This window comes from Macrobrachium nipponense, chromosome 6, assembly GCF_015104395.2.
Source record: "Macrobrachium nipponense isolate FS-2020 chromosome 6, ASM1510439v2, whole genome shotgun sequence".
In the NCBI taxonomy this organism is placed as follows: domain Eukaryota; kingdom Metazoa; phylum Arthropoda; class Malacostraca; order Decapoda; family Palaemonidae; genus Macrobrachium; species Macrobrachium nipponense.
In genome coordinates this window covers 66065294-66080425 of record NC_061108.1, presented here as the reverse complement: position 1 = coordinate 66080425, position 15132 = coordinate 66065294, and the positions used below count along the sequence as shown (strand labels likewise).

The window sequence follows — 15132 nt, the reverse complement described above, 5'->3', positions numbered from 1 at the left end:
ACTGTTTCTTAAGCAAGAATGTGGTCTGGTGGTATCTACTATTAAGGGATACCGCAGTATGTTGGCGGCGGTTTTTAGACACAGAGGCCTCAATATCTCAGAAAATAAAGACCTGCATGACCTGATTAGGTCTTTTGAAACAAATAAGAAGCAGTCACCTAAAACACCGAACTGGAATCTGGACGTGGTTCTTCAGTTTCTCGGATCGTCTAGATTTGAACCCCCTAGTTCAGCCTCGTTCAAGGATCTGACAAAGAAGGCTCTTTTCCTTATGGCTCTAGCATCCGCCAAGAGGGTGAGTGAGCTTGAAGCGATTGAGGGCAATGTTGGATTTAAAGAACAGTCTATGGTTTGTTCTTTCCTCCCCGGATTCCTGGCAAAGAACGAGAACCCATCAAATCCATGGCCCAGAAGCTTCGAAATTTGTGGATTATCTTCTCTTGTAGGGGAAGAGCCTGAGAGAACTCTTTGCCCGGTGAGGATATTAGAATATTATCTGAAGAGAAAAGAGCAACTTAAGGCCAATCAAGAGGTCCTTTGGTGTTCCGTGAAGGACCCCACTCGACCTCTATCGAAGAACGCTCTGTCCTTCTTCTTAAGAAGCCTTATAAAAGAAGCACATGTATCTTCCAATGAGAATCATTTTAAGCTTCTTAAGGTGAAGGCCCACGAAGTGAGGGCCATTGCCACTTCGCTGGCTTTTAACAAAAATATGTCTGTGGGGAACCTTATGGGGGCAACATTCTGGAGATGCCACTCGGTTTTCGCAAACCACTACTTGCGTGATGTGAAAATCACTTATGACAAATGCTTCGCCTTGGGCCCTTACGTATCGGCGGATTCGGTGCTGGGGCAGGGAGCTGGAACTTATCCTTGTTAGGCTTATATATTTTTACCCTTTGTTTTGTAATTGTTGGATATGGTTGTCTGAAAGAGGATGCAGGGAGGCATCTCTTTCTGTCGTAGTACTAACCCTAGTTAGTTTGGTTAGATGGTCTGATGAGTTTTGGCTCCTTGCTGTAGTAGTGGTGAGGATCTGTTAAGTAAGCGGACGAGTTCCCTTTGACAGGATCCGACTTGGATTCTACCACACAAGGGGATCAGATATCCCGGTGGTAGATCCAAGAGTCTTTCAGCAACAGGTCACGTCCTAGCTGTAGCTCTCCAGGCAATGCAGACTCAGAGACAGTATCAATGAAGTCTTCTGCCTGAACAGGTAAGAACCAAGGTTTTTATATCCTACAACACCAGTTGTTTCCCTTTTATCTATTCTTTTTTAGCTGTCTCTTACCCTCCACCAAGGGTGCCAATCAGCTAAGTATATATCTGACAGGAAAGTTCATGTACAAAAATGATATTGTTAAACTACAATAAAGTTTTGTACATACTTACCTGGCAGATGTATACGATTAATGGCCCACCCAGCCTCCCCTCAGGAGACAGGTGGGAGAGAAAATCTGAATAGAAGATGGGATTGGTTCATACTCCCGCCACCCAGCGGCGGGTAAGGTAGACCACCTGACCTACCTGTCGTGTGTGCCGCGAGATTTGAAATTCTGTCGGGAACGTCAGAGACTATAGCTAAGTATATATCTGCCAGGTATGTACAAAACTTTATTGTAGTTTAACAATATCAGTTTTCCCCTTTACAATATTCACTGAACCACTATCCTCACTCCAACCTCGGATGTCTACCACATAAGTATTCTGATGCTTGCTAACAGTGTCATTACAATTTAATAATTCCACCAATGTGACACCTGTATTTCATACCGTTTACCGACACTGTGCAGATATCTTGTTTTAATTTTTTGCTTCCCTCAGTTATACACACCTCTTTGGGCATTTTCACTTACCTCAACCTGACCTTCACCATATTTGTACCTGGATTTAAAATAGCATCCTCTGATAAAACACCTTTATATATACGTATTATCCCCATGGCCATCATACACAGCACCCTCCTGTGACTGATTATTCACCTCATGTTCCACATCCACATGAATATCACCCATATTTGTATAAGTATCCCCCATACCATCAACCATAACCCCCATGTTAGTATCATTATCACCATTGCTAACAATACCACCATTATCACCAATGTCGCCATTATTATCACCAATGTCGCCATTATTATCACCAATATCGCCATTATCATCACCAATATTAACCTCAGTATCCTTATTTACCTCACTTCCATGTACACCCACATGGAATAAAAACATTGGCATTCCAACCGTTATGCCACTAAACCTGTATGGACCGATATCATGTTTTTCTGCATGCAGAATGACCCAGCAAAAGTCTGTTGCCTAACGCAACCCCTTTAATCACCAAAAATGGTTCTACTAACGCCCGATTACCCAGAGTGAACCGCACCCTTATAAAACCCAAAGTATTTAATCTATGGGCTTGCACACTACACTGTCTCTGTTGAAGGTTTCAGAGTGTGTTAAATTAACTGAAGCTCTCTTATCTATAAAAACTGGTATCTCTATATCACCCGCTGTTCCTTGTACTATCGACCTTGCCTCGTGCATCCCCTATAGACTGCAATGGCATGTACAAGTCATCTGCACCCTTGTTGCTGATCGGGTTTTCAAAAATTTCACAGATAACTAGATCCCTTTGAGTAACCAGCTTGGGGAGCTTTTGTACCTGAACTTCCAGAGTTCTGGGGTGTGAGTCTAGTATCCCTCCATTTCTAAGATGGACAAGACCTCCAAAAGTGATCTGCACTTTTGCATGCTCCACAGTATTTCTAGGTGTGCCCCTGCCTATTACAATTGAAATAACGCTACTGTTCCCCTGGATCCGTAGATCCCCTATTATATTCTACTTTGACATTCAATCGGGGGGAAGGGAAACTTAAATCCCTTTGTGTTAAGTCCCTTGGACTGGTCCCATTAGAAAATGTGCTGTTTACTGTGGGGTACAGTGGTACCTCGAGATACGAAATTAATCCGTTCCGATGCGGCCTTCGTATCATGAGTTTTTCGTATCTTGAACCGCATTTTACATGTAAAATGCCAAATCCATTCCAAGCCCTACAAAAATACCCCAGTAAATTATATTTCCAGGCCTACAACACATGTTCTAGGGTTACGATGCCGATCCAATGGAAGAAATATGACTCCAAAAAGGCAAAATATACTGTACATACTTGAGTGATATTCAACTGCATGTAATGTTCAACCCCATTTTTACTGCATATATTAGGACTTTAGCATATGTCCCTTAGCAATAAGCCTAGCCTATGTTAGCAGTTGCTACTGTAGCCTAGTCTATGATTCTGACATCTAAACCTAAGAAGCTAAAAGCTTAGAATATGCCAATAAAATGTATAAATAATCAGTATGTACTCATTTCAAATAATATTAATTAATCATTAACTATAATACACAAACAAACAAACAAAAAAACTTTCCAATCTTTTGTTTACATTCAGCTCTTACGAGTACTGAACAAACGCCAAGCAATCACTTTTCCTAGGACACAGTAAGCCATAAATTTTCATTAGTATCTCTCTTCAAATAATGAAACTACCAAACAGTATAATAACCTTTCATTTCTATTCTTTATTCTATCTTTACCTAATGTTTTTTTTTATTAAATGTATTGCATGAATAAGTTTTTCAATTTACAGCATCCTTTTACCAATAGAATACATAAAGCATAAGGGGTAGATGCTGGCCAATAGGAGAGCAGGATCTTATGGGGTGACTAGCATCAGGAACCAATGGGAGAGCGGGAGGATGGTGGCGAGTTTACTCAGTTGGCGGGGCGCTAGTTTTAAAATTGTTCTCGGTGGTCCGGGCGAATCTCGGGACTTTACAGTAACAACCTTTTGTAACTTGAGCAATTTTCGTATGTAGAGCAATAAAATTTTTCGTATTTGCTTTCGTATCTCGAGTTTTTCGTAAGTTGAGCCTTTCGTATGTCGAGGTACCACTGTATTTGGACAAGTGCTTCTCAACCTGAGAATAGATCAATTCCTCATCTAATGTAGGTTTGATCTCATCAAGGCTGTCTACAATGACGTCTAGGACATCGTGTAGAAGCCGGGGAAAATGCAACAGTCTCTGCAAGTTATCAAGGGAGATATTACCCGTGTGGAATTTTTAAATTTCCATATCCATTCTCTTTCTATATCAAAAAGCTGAGGGCTATGCTCAACCACGGTCTTCTGACTTTTCCCAGTCTTGTAGAAACCTCTCAGGTCTCTCACCCTGTTCCTTTGTACCATATGCTGCCCTCAGAAATGCTTGGCCCCCTGGCCAAAATAATCTTTCATAACTTTGGATGATCGGAATGCTGGGGGGAGAGTAAAATGGCCTTTGCTGATGTATAGTCCTGTTCAAGTGCAGGATTGTCATCAGTTTATCATTTTCATTTCATTTCTCATTTTTCCATCTAGCCATACTTTCATTTCAGCACTGAATGATCTTACAGGTCCCAGTGCTTGGGCTATGCCCTAAATTCCATAATCCATCCATCCATCCTCAGAAATGCTTATAGTTTGGTCCATGACTGGCATTTTGTATACTGAAAACTGCGGTAGTGATGTGCTAAGTCCCCTTTATTGAAATCCAACAAAGCTTTTGCTACTGAACGCCTCTGCATTATTTTGAATTCCCATGCTGTTTAAAAGATTATTAACTTCAATAAAATCTCCACTGGCTGAGAAAGAACGCCATTCACAATGTACTCTGTAAAGGGCAAACTCCCGATGCAATTGTAATGACTGTATGAAGTAAAGTCTGATCATTTCTGTTTCCTTGTGCCATTTTGTCTATCTTACAGAAACCTTCAGTATTTAGGATTCGACCGGATCTTAATATAATTTGAATGTCGTCAATACTTCCCAAATTCTTTCACAAATAACCAAAAAAAGATATGTGAATCCCCAACACATAAATATTCCCAAAGTGAATATTCCTTGCACTCTATGGAAAAAAAAACACAATTTCTACTCTCATGGTCAAGGTTACCTCACCAGCTGATTGAAATGTAGGCCATGAGCCAGGAGACGGCCAGTACCATGGTGGTCAGAAGACCTAAAGCTGTTACACCGAGCTACAAGGTCATCATTGACCAGGTGCCGTAGACATCGCACTTTGGATAATGCCATAATTTACAAACAGTGTAGGGCACGATTTCGAAAAGCTATGAAAGCTGCCAGAAGACAAGCATGGGCCGGATATGTATCCTCTATTAACAGCAGAACACCAGTCTGTAGCATTTGGAAGAAAATAAGAAAAATTCAGGGTAAATTTACACCCAGTCCTCCTCCAGTACTTTAATGGAATAATAATCATGTCACTGATGCCACAGAAGTTAGTAATAGTACATTTTTAGAACACTTCGCTCAAGTGTCTGAGAAATCGGATAGTTCCTCAGGACATAATTTCAGAATGATGGAAGAACAACAGGTACTTGACTTTTCAGCAAAGAAAGCTGAATCATATAATATGCCTTTTTCTGAAAGGGAATTTGACTCTGCTTTATCTAGGAGCAAGAACACTGCCCCTGGTCCAGATGAGATTCCTTATGAAATGTTTAAACACATTTCAAGGAACACAAAACTTTTTATAATAAGTATTATCAATAGAATATGGGATGAAAGCAGCTACCCTACCATATGGGAATTAGCTACCATGTTACCATTCCTTAAGCCTGGAAAAGATCCTCTCTGTGCAGCAAGTTACCGCCCCATTGCTTTAACGTGCTGTTTCTGTAAATTGATGGAAAAAATGGTAAATGTAAGACTGATGTGGTATCTAGAGCACAACAATATTCTAAAACCTTCTCAGTGTGGTTTCCAAAAAATGCACTCCACCCTGGACATCTTACTGCAACTTGAAACCTCAGTCTGTGAAGCCTATGCCTCCAAGCAACATCATGTGACAGTGTTTTTGATATAGAAAAGGCATATAACACTGCTTGGAGACATGGGATTCTGAAGACTATGCATAATAGTGGTCTACGAGGCAAATTACCTTTATTTGTGAAATCTTTTTTACATTGTAGGTATTTTAAAGTTAAAGTTGACAGTACTTTATCAGAGAAAAGGGGCCAAGAAGAAGGTGTTCCCCAGGCCAGTGTTCTCAGTGTAACACTTTTTGCTCTGGCCATAAACAGTGTTGCAGCTGTTATTCCAAGAGAGGTTTTAAAGACACTGTTTGTGGATGACTTGTCAATATCATTTGCTGCCACCCGGATGACTGTAGCCGAAAGAAAGCTACAGTTAACAATAAATAAAATAGTAAGTTGGGCTGAGAAACAGGGTTTTAAAATCTCTGTAAGCAAAACTTACTGCTGTCCACTTCTGTCGGATCAGGGGAGTGCATCCTGATCCAGACCTCTATTTGTATGGCCGTAGAATCCCATGTGTAGAACAAGCACACTTCTTAGACCTAGTTTTTAACAGTAGAATGACTTGGGTCCCCCATATCAAACATATAAAAGCAAAGAGCCCAGAAGCTCTACACATCTTGAAGGTGCTTTCTCACACCAGTTGGGGAGCTGATAGAAATCTTTTACTAAAGCTTCATAAATCCTTAATCTTGTCAAAGCTGTCATATGGTTGTGAAGTTTATTCTTCAGCTTACTCATCTGACTTGAAAATTTTAGATTCAGTGCATCATTCACGTATTCGTATAGCCACAGGAGCTTTCCGTTCGTCACCAATACCTAGTATGCTAGTTGATGCAGGGGAGAGGCCCCTTGAACTCTGTCACCAGTCATCATTACTTCGGTACTGGTTTAGAGTGCAAAGACTCCCCCAAATCTCTGGCATTTGCTGTGGCAAATAGAAATATTTTTAACGGTTTTTACGAAAGTCATCCAAGTTCTCCCACTCCTTTTAGCTATAGAATTTAAAAATTTTTAGAGGATACAAATATTAAAAAAATTCCCATTATCCCCTTTGTGTATCCCAGTACTCCTGTCTGGAGGTTACCTGATGTGAAATTCTGCAGGTACTTCAATGGAGCAAAGAGGGATAAATCTGATGAGGAAATGAGGGCAATATTTTTAGAGCATGTAGATACAAGTTTTATATTTACTGATGGCTCTAAGTCCAATGCTGGCATTGGATATGGAGTTTTTAGCAAGCGTTTTAACCAAAGAGGTGCACTTCCTTCTGTTGCCTCAAACTTTACAGCTGAATTGTATGGCATCCTAGTAGCACTGGAACATATTACAACACTCCCAGTGTGTAGCTACACAATATTTTGTGACTCCAAAAGTGCCCTACAGTCCGTGGAAGTCTTTAATACTGATCATCCCTTGGTGTTGAAGATCTTGCAGTGGATTTTCTTGCACCAGTATAGAGGGAGCATTGTTTCATTTTGTTGGGTTCCTGCTCATGTGAACATATCGGGAAACGAAGAGGCAGACAAGCTAGCCAAGTCAGCAGCGCAAACTTTGATACCAAGAAAATGCCCTGTTCCATATCGTGATACATTCTATGATATATGGAAATCCATCCAGCATTTATGGGTACTTCAGTGGGACAGAGGAGGCCCCAATAAAATGAAAGAAATTACTAGTCAGACACACCCTTGGAAATATGACCTAATACCAAGGAAGTGGGAGGTTGTATTGTGTAGATTACGTATTGGCCATACTCGTTTAACTCACGGCTATCTGATGGATGGGGAGAATGAGCCCTTCTGTGACGATTGCTTAGTTTTGCTGACTGTTGGGCATTTGCTGGTTGAGTGTCCCAGTCTAGTGGAACTTAGGAATCGTTTTTTAGCTTATAGTAGTGAAGCAGGTGGTAATTATAGCATGGCAAAACTGTTGGGAGAAAGCATATGTATTAATAACATTATCTCTTTTATTAAAGAAGCTGGTCTTCTCATATATATCTGACAGCTGTGTTGTCTTAGTATATACATTTTTTAATAGTTTTACTGTTATGTGATCAATCACAATTCTTTTTATCGGAATATTATTTTTATTTTTATCAGAAATTTATTTTATTTTTTAAATCAAATTTATATGTCTCTCATAAAAATAAAGTTATTTTAAATTTTGTATAATTATTATAAAAGTTAAAAGATCACATTTAGTATTCGGCGTCGGTGACCCTGGTAGTTGTGACGCCAGATAACTCACAATCAATCAATCAATCCTCTCTCCAGCTTCCCTCGGGTTAACGCCTCTGTTTCGGACCAGGACGGTTCACTTTGCTCTAGAGGCTCTGCCAAGTTACTACTCCCGCCTCTCATGGGGCTAGGAAGTACTATGCTACAAGCTCTACTTTTTTTATGTCGCGCTACCTTAACCCAGACGTCGTTCGCTTGAAGCCGGGATTGTCTTTGAAGTAGGTGTAGCCGGTGGCTCTGTCCTTGTCCCCGCAGGATGCCTCAGCATTAGAATCTGTGGCAGCCTCCATTCTGCTCACAGTTTCTTGGCTGGACTTCTGGTCTGTGGTCATCGCCAAGATAGTTCCTGACAGGTCCCCAGAAGAGTTGGTGACTGCTTCCTCTCTTTCCAATCTGTTGCAGTCCAGAGGCAAGGCAGTTTTGTTTATGGCTCACCTCAGTGTTAGTTTATGGGCTATCCTGCTGCTGATTAGAATGCGATAGGCCAGCGTCGGGCTGACACCAAAGACAGACTGGTGCGCCAGACCGTGTCTTAAGTCGGAGCCTCGTCCTTGGAGACCTCCGGCTCCTCCTCCTCCCCCTGTCCAGCAGTAGTCAAGAAGACCGTCGCTTGGTAGGCCATCAAGGAATTCGAGTTCGGCAGGGCCTTCCCATTCGACTCACCCTTGGTCAGAGGATCAACGTTCCTTTCATTCTCGTTCCTTTAGGCCAAGATGGGGCCGAAGGGGCAGAGGTATGGGGCCCTCAGTAGGTTAGGCGCCTCTCCTGGGCCAAGGGAGGGGTGCCCAGCGGGCCATTGTGCCAAGTGGCAGAGTTGTGGGCAGAGAAGTGGGTGGTAGATACCCTTCGGGTGGGGTGCGTACTGCCATTCGATTTCTCTCCCCCTCTGTCGGACAAGCCGCAGCTCACGAGGGCATATCCTTCAGATTCTCTGAGGTTCTTGGCTCTTCGGAAGGAGGTGCAGAAGATGCAGGACAATTTGCGATAGAGGAAGTGGTGCGTCCGTCTCCATTTTACAGTTACATCTTCTTGGCGCTCAAGGCGTTGGGAAGATAGAGACCTGTGATCGTCTTATCCACCTTGAATCACTTCATCAGGAAGACACGGTTCAAGATGGAGACCCAGCGTTCGGTGTTGGCAGCTGTGAGGGAAGACGACATCATGCTGTTGATACTCTTAAGGAACGCATACTACAGTAATACCTCGAGATACAAAATTAATCCGTTCCGAGGCGCCCTTCGTATCATGAGTTTTTCGTATTTTGGACCACATTTTACATGTAAAATGACTAATCCGTTCCAAGCCCTCCAAAATCACCCCAGTAAATTTCATAATAAAGCTAAATTGACCTATAAACAATGAAATACTACAACAATTTGGACCATTCAATACCTAAATTAAGACTAAAAATGCAAAATAACCTGTAAATAAAGTGTATTAGTGTACATGGTATACAAGAAATACTGTACGTAAAATGTGGAAGCTTACCTTTCGAGTGAGGCTATCTCCGAAAGTGGCGACAGAGGAGGAGGACAAACGGCAGATACGTACACTTAACTTTACAAAACACATAAAAAATGTCAGAAAAACAAACTAAACTTTACAAAGCTGTAACACTTAACTTTACAAAAAACTTAAAATAAAATTTATTTTGTCTTTTTCATTTTTACATTTATTTTTACTTTTTTATACTTTACGTAATTTCAATTTCTTCACCACCGAATGGATGCCAGTCCGTTTACGGAATTTTTCGAACCACCCATGAGAAGCCTTGAACTCTGGGGTTGCCGTTGATGTCCCCTCTCTGCCGTCGTCTTCGGCTTGGGCAATCAAATTGCCGAAAATAGCCCTGGCCTTCTGGCAGATTGCTGTCTCGGTTATCGTATCGCTATCGATTTCTTTGTCCTCAATCCATACAAGAAGCAGCCTCTCCATTTCATTATGCACATGGCTCCTCTTGTTGGACAAAATAGTCACGCCATTGGAAGGTGTAGCTGCTTTGATGGCTTCCTTCTGCTTAAGGATGGTGCCTGTCGTCGACGGATTTCAGCCGTATTCCTTAGCGATCACACTCAACCGCAAGCCAGCTTCATACTTTTTTATTATCTCCATTTTTGTCTCCATAGAAAGCATTCTCTTCTTTCTGTGAACTTCAGCAACTTTCTTGGGACCCATGACTATTCTGTACGTAATTAAGTTATGTAGTACGTATACTAATTAGGTTCTCACACAACACGATAAAGTAGCACAACAAAATCACTAACAAATTTACATTACTAAACTAAATCGTTAGACCGAACGAATGCCGTGTGCGTATGATAAAGATGTTGGTACGAAGAGGCCGAGATAGGTACGCCACCACGTACGTATAAGATGCATGATGGGAGGGATGCTGTCCAATAGGAGAGAAGGATATCATGGCGGTGACTAGCATCAGGAACCAATTGGAGAGCAGGAGGATGGTGGCGAGTCTACTAGTACTAAGATGGCGGCGCGCGGCACGAGTTTCAAAGTTGTTATCGGGCGAATCTCGGACTTTCAGAAACCTTTCGTATCTTGAAAACTTTTTGTATGTAGAGCCGTTAAATTTTTCGCATTGGCTTTCGTATCTCGAGTTTTTCGTAAGTTGAGCCTTTCGTATCTCGAGGTACCACTGTACTTCCAAATCCCTGTTCATCCAACATCCAGAAAATTCCTTCGCTTCTCTCTTGGGAACAAAGTCTTCAAGTTCAGGCTGACAACAGCCCCTCAAGTGTTCGCAAGGGTCTTCTCTTGTGTCAAGTTGGACCCATGCTCAGGGGATCTGTTTGCTGAACTAACCTCAACGGTTACTTGGTCTTGGCAGTTCTAGGTAAAAGCTGCTGCAGGACAAGGATCATCTGCTTTGGTTTTGTCTGGAACTGGGCATTGTGGTCAACCAGGAAATGTCGAACGTTGTACCCAGTTAAGGGATTCTCTACTTGGACATGGTCATCAATACGGTGGGGGGAAAATTTTTCCCGTTGGACCAGAGTTTGGGGAAGGGGAAGTTGCGGGTGGGGCCCACAACTTCCTGTCGAAACCACATCAGTCAGCTCAGCAGTGGCAGGTTCTTCTGGGAGTGTTGTCATCCCCGAAGAGGCTGGTCCCCCATGGGCGTCTTCTTCTTCGGTCTCTGCAATGGAGACTGGGGGAATTCTGGTCCTGTGGGTGGGGGGGGGGGGGGGGACTCACCCCTGTTAATGTTCCCTCTGTCTCTGGAAATGAGAGAAGACCTTCGTTGGTGGTTGACGACCAGAATCCTTCGAAGGGTGTCCTTCTGTGTTCTCTTCCCCCAGACTTCCTTCCGTTCTCAGACACCTCCCTCGCAGGTTGGGCGGCCTTATGTAGGCGACCTCATTTCTTCAGGCGTTTGAGGGACAAGCAGCAACATATCAACATCTTGGAGTTGAAGGCAGCCTTCATATGTCTGAAGAAGTTTTGGGAGAAGGTAGAATGTCATTCTGTCGTTCTCATGTCGGACAACACCATGGTGGTAACCTATGTGAACAAACAGGGATGCCTGGTTTCTTGTCAACTTCACGCCTTGATCGTCGAGGTTCACCAGTGGGCGGTCAGCAGTTCGGTAGAGCTCTCAGCCAGGAACATCCCAGGCAAACTGAATGTAGTCGTAGTCAAACTCAGTTGTCGGGATCAGATCCTAACACTGAGTGGTCGTGTCATCAAGTGGTAGAAGACAAGCTTTTCCAGGTTTTGGATAGACTCATGTTGGCCCCTTTTGCAACTCGCTTCAAGAAGCTGGAAATTTTCTGTTCAATGGTTCCAGATCCTTTAGCAATGGCAGAGGACGCATTCCAACCTCCCTGGGACAACCTGGAGGTGTATGCCTTCCCTCCGTTTTGTTTGATCCGTCAAGTTCTGAACAGGCTAATGAGTTCACAGGGTCTCAGGATGACTTTGGTAGCCCCTCTGTGGTCTCAAGAGGAGTGGTTCCCAGATCTGCTGTAATTATTGTCAGAGGTTCCAAGGGAGATGTCCCCCTTAGCAACATCTCCTGTGTCAGCTCCATGCGGAAGTGTTCCACCAGTCAGTAGAATCCCTGTCTTTTCTCAGTTGGAGACTCAAGTTTCTCCTCCGGGTGAGAGGCTTTTCTCAGAAGGACGGCAGGGCACATGTACAACAGTCTCAGAGAGTCGACCTCTACAGTTTCCAAGGCAATAAGTGATCTTCTGTGATTGGTCGTAACAGGGTTTTTCTCTAATTGCAACCTCTATTCAACGAATAGCAGACTTTTAACCTTCCTCAGAGACGAAAACTTTTGGGCGTTTCTGCCATTAGAAACTACAGGGCGGCCCTGAGTTTGGTGTTAGGCCTTAAAGGTATCGACATCTCCTCTTCCTGGTAACTTTCCTTGCTAGTTAAGGAATTTGAGCAGTCAAGTTCTCCTAGAGAGCTCAAGCCTCAGATGTGGGATGTTTCCTTGGTTCTCAAGTGCTTCACTAAGGGTCCATATGAGCCCTTGTGTCGCTCATCTGACAGGAACTTGACGCTCAAGGCAGTTTTCCTTCTGGCCTTTGCATCTTCCAAGAGGGTAGGAGAGCTCCACGATCTGAACTATGACATGAAGTATGATAGGGTTTGGGGGTCGTTGTCCTTCGAATTTGTCCCGGATTCCGAGGCCAAGACCCTAAATCCCTCTGTGCACGATTACAAGTTCACTTAGTTTTCCATTCCATCACTGAATGACTTGTGGGTGGTGATGCTCATGAGCATTTGTTGTGCTCTGTCTGGGCCCTGCGTTGCTATCTTAAAGGACTCGGCACCTGGGACCAGGCTGCCGCAGACTTATTGTTAGCACAGGCCGTACAAGAAAGAGGTGTCTAGGAATACTGTTTCTTTTTGGATACGGGAAGCCATCAGACAAGCATACTTGTCTCTTGATTCCACCACCACATCTGTGCATGCTAGAGCGCATGATGTTAGGGGCACTGGTCCCTCTCTGGCTTTCATAAGAACTTGGCTGTACTTAGAGGGCTGAGCGCTGGCACTTGGTTACGCCAGTCCACATTCACCTCTTTCTATCTTAAGGATGTTGCCCACAGGTCTGCGGACGCGTTTTCCCTGGGTCCTGTGGTGGCTACCCAACAGGTTGTGTACTCATAGTTGCCCCTAACAGGGCACTTTTGTATCTTTCCTAAGATGATTGTGTGGATGAGAGAATGAGGGAGTTGGTTGGTCTCCTTTCTCTTGTACCTTTCCCTCTTCCTTTGGGCGGGTTAAGGAATAGACACGTCATTCGCTGGACTGGTCTGATACAATGAGTAAGGTACTCATACTGATAGTGTGGTCACTTATTATGCAAATGTCAAACCCTCTATTCAGTAGCATACTCTCCGCTCCTGGGCAAGGGAGAGTTGCGAGTAGTACAAACCATAGTGTGTTGGTTTGCTTTTAGACAGTCAAAGTTTCTTTTTGGTTCCCTATGCAATGATTCTCCCACATATCATTGTACATCACTCAGGGTCTGAGTGGTTAGATATCAATTTATCTAGCTTCTCAATGGGCTTCAGTCCCTCTCCAAAAGTCATTTCTTCTGGAAGGTGGACTGGTGGGTAGGCCCGCAGCCGGTCTAGGATGTCTTGTACCTCCCTCCAAGTATGAGTCTATCCTATTGTTAAGACTGAAGGCTTGTTCGCATGTGAACAAATGACAAATTTTCTAAGACAATTTGTATTTTGCATAGCTACAAACCTGAGGTCTTAACATTATACTGCCCGCCTCTAGCCGCCCCTCTGTTTGTTAAGACATCCTGAGTTGGGAAAGACTGACCCATGATCGTAGGTGAACACTTCACCCGATATACGCATGAGTGCCAGATATCACAAGATTCCATGCTTTCATTTTTTTTAACCAGATCCAGCTAGGCGCTAGAAATTATCCTACTGTTAAGACCTCAGGTTTGTAGCTATGAAAAATACAAATTGTCTTTAAAAATTTGTCATATTTTAAAGTTAAAGAAAGTAGCACTTTGGAAATTCATTCCAAGACCAGTAAAAGTAGACTTTATAAAAATGCTAAAACTTAAGAGCAACTTATTGTTTGTGGTAGTTTTTGTAATGCTTACATCTAAAAAGTTAAGAGCATTTTTTCTTCATGTTCCACGGTAAACTGAATACATGGGTGCTTACTATTCAAGTAATCATGGAACTGCTGCATGTGACTTAAATGCCTGAAAATCTAAATTGTGTTGTCAACATACCTGTGATAAACGATTGGTTTAAACTTTAGGGGACAATCATCAAGCCATCGTTTTTCATGTAAACAAAGAAATATGTTGGCCATTGGGACTGAAAGTGGAGATCCCATGGCGAAACCCTCAAATTGTTTGTAGCGCAAATTATTGAATAAAAAGTGGTTATTGTTTATGCATAAGTTAAGAAGTGTTTTAAAAGCGTTTCTTGAAATATTTTTCACTTGTTCAATGTTATTGTAAACAGAGTTTAAAACTATATCAATCGCTTCCTTAATAGGAACGTTTATGAAAAGGGAGGCGATGTCAAAGCTTGCTAGCACTGTACCTTTGGATATTTCATAAAACTTGATGATGTTATTGAACTCATACATGTTTTTTAATGTACAGTGTTCCCCCCGTATTCGCGGGGGATGCGTACCAGACCCCCCCGTGAATAGTTAGAATCCGCGAATGTTTGGAACCCCTATGAAAGTGCTAAAAACAGCCTATTTCGTTAGTTAAAACTTAAGAAAAACCACTAAAAATTTTCATACTTGGTTTTTTTAATAGTTTTATCACAAAAAGTGCATTTTATGATGAAATTGATCTCAAAATCCAGGAATTTGTGGATATTTCTCATAGAAAAATACCGCGAATGCGCGAATTTTCCGCGAATAATGCAGGGAAACGTTCCCGAGAGAAATCCGCGAATGTGTGAGTCCGCGAATCCGGAGAACGCGAATACGTGGGGTCCACTGTATACTGATTTTCTGTCGATGGCTGTAGAAAACTTATTAGAAATTT

The 15132-nt window shown here is 42.6% G+C and overlaps 1 protein-coding gene across 2 annotated transcripts in view; it reads left to right on the top strand.

The window, feature by feature from the left end:
- Positions 1 to 15132, top strand: part of LOC135216322 (serine/threonine-protein kinase SIK3-like) — a 1037686-nt gene that overhangs the window by 243289 nt on the left and 779265 nt on the right. The window lies entirely within an intron of this gene.